This window comes from Vicia villosa, linkage group LG1 (assembly GCF_029867415.1).
Source record: "Vicia villosa cultivar HV-30 ecotype Madison, WI linkage group LG1, Vvil1.0, whole genome shotgun sequence".
Taxonomy (NCBI): domain Eukaryota; kingdom Viridiplantae; phylum Streptophyta; class Magnoliopsida; order Fabales; family Fabaceae; genus Vicia; species Vicia villosa.
The window spans coordinates 145,040,182-145,046,181 of record NC_081180.1 but is presented as its reverse complement, the minus strand read 5'-3'; the positions used below and the strand labels follow the sequence as shown (position 1 = coordinate 145,046,181).

General features: G+C 32.0%; 1 long non-coding RNA gene across 1 annotated transcript; it reads left to right on the top strand.

Moving 5' to 3' along the window:
* Positions 1 to 826: 826 nt before the first annotated feature.
* Positions 827 to 2,909, top strand: LOC131618757 (uncharacterized). Its single transcript, XR_009288914.1, has 2 exons — positions 827 to 2,494; positions 2,639 to 2,909. It is a non-coding gene; the product is annotated as an uncharacterized LOC131618757 (long non-coding RNA).
* The last annotated feature ends 3,091 nt before the right edge of the window (positions 2,910 to 6,000 follow it).

Below are 6,000 nucleotides of genomic sequence, written 5' to 3'. Positions count from 1 at the left end.
CTCTATTTTAAAAGGGGATAATTTCTCTATCCATCACTAAAAGTTGGGTTACCAAAAGTTGGATAATGTACCTTCAATCAATTAGAAAATTTTATTTAATTTTAACAAATTTTTTTTTTGAGTTGGGTAGAAAGAAATTTTTGGTGGTGACCATATTTGTAAGTAATTGTTGTGAACTTTTTGTTTGTAGTGAAGTTTGTGGTGACCATAAATAGGTGACCATAAATAGTAAAGTTCACCACAAACTTCTCATTGGGTCAACTTTTTGTGGTGACCATATTCGCTAGCTAATGAGGAGAGAGTAAGTAATTGTTGAATTAATTGCAAAGTCTATGGAGAAATTAGTTTGAAAGTTTAACTGTTGAGTTAAACCAAAACCATATAAACAAAAATTAGTTTGAAATTCATAACCAATTTTAAACTAATCTAAGACCGGTTTCAAACTTTCTTGATAGATCCTAATTTTCAAGGGGCTTTATAAGAAGAGGAGGTTTATCAATAGATCCTAATTTTCAAGGGGCTTTATAAGAAGAGGAGGTTTATCAATATACATTTGTTAATTTTTTTGAAACATGCTCTCTGTACCCGTAGTAAGTTTGAAATGCAATTTGTTTTGAGCCAAATAATATCAGTTTGAATACTTTAAATAACTCTAACTTATGTAGTTATATCCAGGATAGTGGTGTGCATGGTTATTTTTAAAAACCAAATCATAATCATTTTAAAACTATTTAAATAGTTTGAATTTATAATCATAATCATATTTTAATCAAAATTAGTTATAAAATCGGTTATAAATTTGGTTATGATTATATAACTGATTATTTTTAAAAATCCTGTTTTAAAATTATTTTTACGGATTTTTCTTTCTTTCAAAAAACTAATTTATTTTAATTAATATATTTGGATTTGGATAATAACTGGATTATACCGAATTCAAAATAATTTAACCGGTTAATAACCATTTAATTATATCCGGATTATATGAATGGATAACCAAAGCATTAATAATTAAACCGGTTAATAACCATTCAATTATATCCGAATATTTAAAAATGGTTTAGATTTGGTTATGGATTTGAGCATCACAACTAGATATTTTGCACACCCCTAATCCAAGAATCCTATTCGTACAATTGGTGATGCTCTGAAGAAGGTAAATTCCATCACAAAGGTAAAGAATGCCTCAATCTGATATGGACTTTTAGGGCTCATTAGTTATTTTAGTATTGTATTTTGATTTCTCATAATACCTTATCTGGTTCTAGCATTCCCTTTCTCATTGTCAGCTTCAAGGTATTGACACTTCTCTCAAGTCTTGTGTTGAATTGACTGAGCTAATGTGAGTGGTCATTGAATGTCTTTGATTAGTTTCTTTGTTATTTTCATTTGATGTAGTAGCAAACAGTTAGCTAAACTTATAGCAGCATTAACGTATTATACATTTAGGCTAGAGATGTAACAATGATGTTTCACTTCATATCAGGCATGAGTCGAATAAGATCTTCAAACTAAAATGATAACCAAACAATAATTGGACACACTACTAAGTCTAACTTTCTTTTTAATATAACAGTAGTTATAAGTTGTGATTATGGTCCTAACATAATGGTAGAGAATATTTTTGCAATTAAGTTATGAAGTGCCACTGATAGCTAAATGTTGGTACTTAGTATTGGTTGTATTCAGTTTAAATGTTATGTTTGATGTACCTTAAGTGTTATTGATTATTTTGAACTGATTAATTGTGATTAATTGGCTATCAGCTGAATTCGATAATTCTTTTCATCAGGGATTTATAAGAATAATGGTTATCTTATGGTTTCTTGCAATGGAGGACTCAACCAAATGTGAGCAGCAGTGAGTTCCAAGTACTTAACATTAACCACCTTTGCTATAATCGAGAAACTTATAAGAGCGCATTAGGTTTGATTCTATTTTTCAACAGATATGCGACATGGTTGTTGTTGCAAGACATTTAAATGTCACTCTCATAGTTCCAGAGCTCGATAAATCGTCTTTCTGGGATGATCCAAGGGTTTTCACATTGTTATTGTCGTATCATAAGCATCTCCAAGTCTCCAATTATGATTATCATCTTGATTTGTTAATTTGAGTGTTCTTTTTTCTGTTACTTTGATATGGCAGTGAGTTATAAGACATATTTGATGTAGATAATTTCTTTGCATTCTTGAAACAAATGTTTGGATACTATATGATATTAACATGTTTTGGATACTCAGTTAACACTAAGTTCAATGACTTATTGGTTTTGATTTTTTGTTTAGTGATGTGATTGAACACTAGCAGGATGATGGAGTAAACGATACACTCTATGACCAACTTGAACATGCTATGTTTGAGGATAATAATGCTACTCGACATGCATATCAAGAAAATTTTAGGCGCGGAAAAGCTGGAAAATATGCCATTGAAGCTATACACTTTCCTGTGTGCATGTACAAGCATCAGTTTCGATCTCAATCTGAACAAGGTTTGAAGATCTCTACATGGATACTAGTTGTGTTTGAGAATCATATCAGTAGTATAAAACAAAATTTAACTGAATACTTTTGCATGTTCCCCATGTTGATTTCATTGATTTTTACTTTTTAAAAATTGTTTTTCATGTAAATAGAAATATGAGCTGACCTAATGGATGCCCACTTGTATGCATTCAAAAGATGATGTTGGTGATGTGTCTGTGATTCAAAGACTTTATCTTTCTGAAGCTTGGGACGTTCATGAGAGGAGAAAAGAGAAGCCTTTGATGAGATGGAAAGTTCCTGCTATGAAGAATGAAATTGATATGAAAAATACTCAGATTGTGAGCACACATTGTTACATAATTGAGATGATGTTGTAATGCTGTTCATAGTTCATAACTCTTTTGCTTTGTTTCTTAAATATTATTGTTGCTATATAATATCTTTAGAATTGTTTAGTTTATAGTTTTAGTTTTAGGATAGCAACATTTTATTTTCTGTGCTTATTTTTTCAATCTGCAAGATTTAGATAAACTATGTTGTGGCAGATTGAAGGTGGCATGTAATAGCTTGAGAAACCTAACAAAAAAAAATGATTTTATTGCATTTTTTTGTACAACTACAACCTTTTTGAAAAAATAATTGTGTTTTAAACTATAAAATTATTATAAAAGTAATTGTGTTTTAAAAATAAAAAGGTAATATATATATATATATATATATATATATATATATATATATATATATATATATATATATATATATATATATATATATATAAAGCAATCAAATTAATATTTAAATAGATTAAAAAATTAAAAATTAATGAGATTAAATATATTTATTTAAATTGATTGATTATCTAATAGCATAATTTTTTTATACTATTTGTATTCGAGATCTTTTATACTAATAATTTATGTAACAATAAGATTTTTTTCATTTTATTTTCATAAATTTTTTTTATAATAATTAATTTTATTTTTAAATTTTGATTAAAAATATAAAATATAAATATAATCATATTAAATTTATTCATATTTATTTAAATAAGTTAATTTAATAGACTTAAATTTTTTTTATTAAATAAGTTAATTTAATAGACTTAAATATTGTATGCTTTAAACTAGAACATATTTTAACAAATAGTGCAATAAACATATATAATACTCTATACCTAATCGATGCGATATGATATGCCTATCTTATTCCGTATTATCAAGTAGCAGTCATGAAGTTCGAAGGCTATAGACAAGGCGATCCATTGTCGCCGTTTCTTTTCACCCTCGTGGCAGAAGGTCTTGCAGTAATGTTCAAAAAGGCGGCTGAGGTTGGGAAGTTTGAAGGCTATAGAGTCAACAACGATCTTAGTGTTAGGATATTACAATTTGCTAACGACACGGTAATTGTGGGTAGTGGCTATTGGCAAAATCTGTGGACTGTTAAGACAATTTTCATAGGTTTTGAACTGATATCGGGGCTGAAGGTGAATTTTAGTAAAAGCAAGATTTATGGAATGAATCTTCAGGAAAGCTTCATGGAAAGTGCATCTCAATTCTTAACATGCTGTAGAGACGTTTTACCATTCAAGTTCCTGGGCATTATGGTTGGTTCAAATCCAAGAAGGTGTGCTTCTTAGAGTGGTGTGGTGAGCAGCCTTAAGAAGAAGCTATCTGTTTGGAAGGCGCGCCTGCTGTGAATTGGCGGAAGAGTAACTCTTCTCAATTCGGTTCTTTCGAGCATTCCCATTTGCACAATGTCGTTCTTCAAAGCACCCGTAAAAAATCATCAAGGATATAATTACGATTCAAACCCAAAGAGGAAGGTGGTTTGGGGGTCAAACACATTGGCTATTTCAACAAGGCTTTACTTTGCAAGTGGAAGTGGAGGTTTTGAAGGAGAATGGTTCATTATGGAGAAAAATTCTAGAAGCTAAATATGGTGATTTCATCCAGGTTGATTTATTGGGTTCAGACGTTAAACTGAGAAGGAAAGATTCGGCTTGGTGGAAGGACATGTTAACGGCTAGCACATCCAAATCTAACGCTTTTGATTGTTTTACAGGCAACATAAGTTTCAAGTTAGGATGTGGAAAGTTATTTCTGTTCTGGTATAACAGGTGGCTCAGGGGGATCTATTGAAATCATTGTTTCCTATTCTGTTTGGTTTATCGCATAGGCCAGAAGGAAAAGTGATTGATATGGGCTACTGGTAGGAGGGTGTTTGGAGGTGGGACTTTCACGTGGAAGGCGATGTGTCGTTGGACAATCCTGAAGTGATCATCAAAGCTTTCGAATTAACGGAGTTGCTGGCTCCCATCCACCCTTATTCAGCCAGCACTGATGCAGTCCGTTGGTGGTGCAACAGTGATGGTATTTTTACAATAAAAAGTGCCTATTCTGTCATTCGGGATCGCGATTTGGAGGTAGCGGTTGACACTAAGGTAATAGATTTTTTGAATAACTTCTGGAAATCTCATGTGCCCTCGAAAATCAAAGTGTTTGGTTGGCGTGTTTTGCATAGTAGATTACCATCCAAAGACCAATTAGTCAAGAGGGGAATTATTAACAATAACCAAGACAAATGGTGCGTGTTATGTATGGAAGACATAGAAGATCTTAGCCACTTGCTATTCAAATGTGGTGTTTCTTTAAAGGTTTGGAGAGGCATTTTTGCTTGGCTGGGATTACAAAATATGTTGTTAATGGAAGGTGTTTATCACCTAGAACAATTTTGTTTAGCTCTAAAAGGGAGGGTCAATAAAGAAGAAGGTGTGTAATATAGGTTTGGCAACGGTATGGACAATATGGAATACGAGAAACAAAATCATATTCAACGAAGGCGTCCTTGCAATAGACGACGTTACTACAAATATCAAAGTGACATCGTGGATTTGGCAAGCGGTTGGTTCGTCAGGGGAAAAGGTTTCACCATTCTATAACTGGTACCAAGCTCCCTTAGTTTCGATCAATGTTGTATAAGTTTTGTTGAGCGTATTCCTGTTTCTGGGTCGAGTACCCCTTGTACTCTGTTATGTTATTAATATATATTGCTTATCAAAAAAAAAGTAGAAGTCAATATTGGAAAACCAATAACTATATCTATACCCATTTTGAAGATATAAATCAAAAATGTATTATTTTATTATTATTATTTTTTATTCAAAGACAATTCCATTACTAAGAAGGAAAAGTTACAACAGGGGAAACAGAAGATGGTAGGCCTAGCCAGGTCCTAGATCCCATTCTGTGCCCAATACTAACTAAGTTGTGTGCATCAGTGTTGTACACCCTGCTAACATACACACAAATAGCAGAAGAAAAACAGTTAAGAAGATCTAAACAGTCACCAATGATTGGATCCATAACAACACTAAAAGAAATACGATTAAGACAATCAACCACTGACAACGCATCCGAGAAAAAGACTGCCTGTTTAATGCTAAGCTCCACAGCAATCTTTAAGGTCCAGCGCAAAGCTAAGGCCTCCGCAATTGATGGATCCACATTCATCG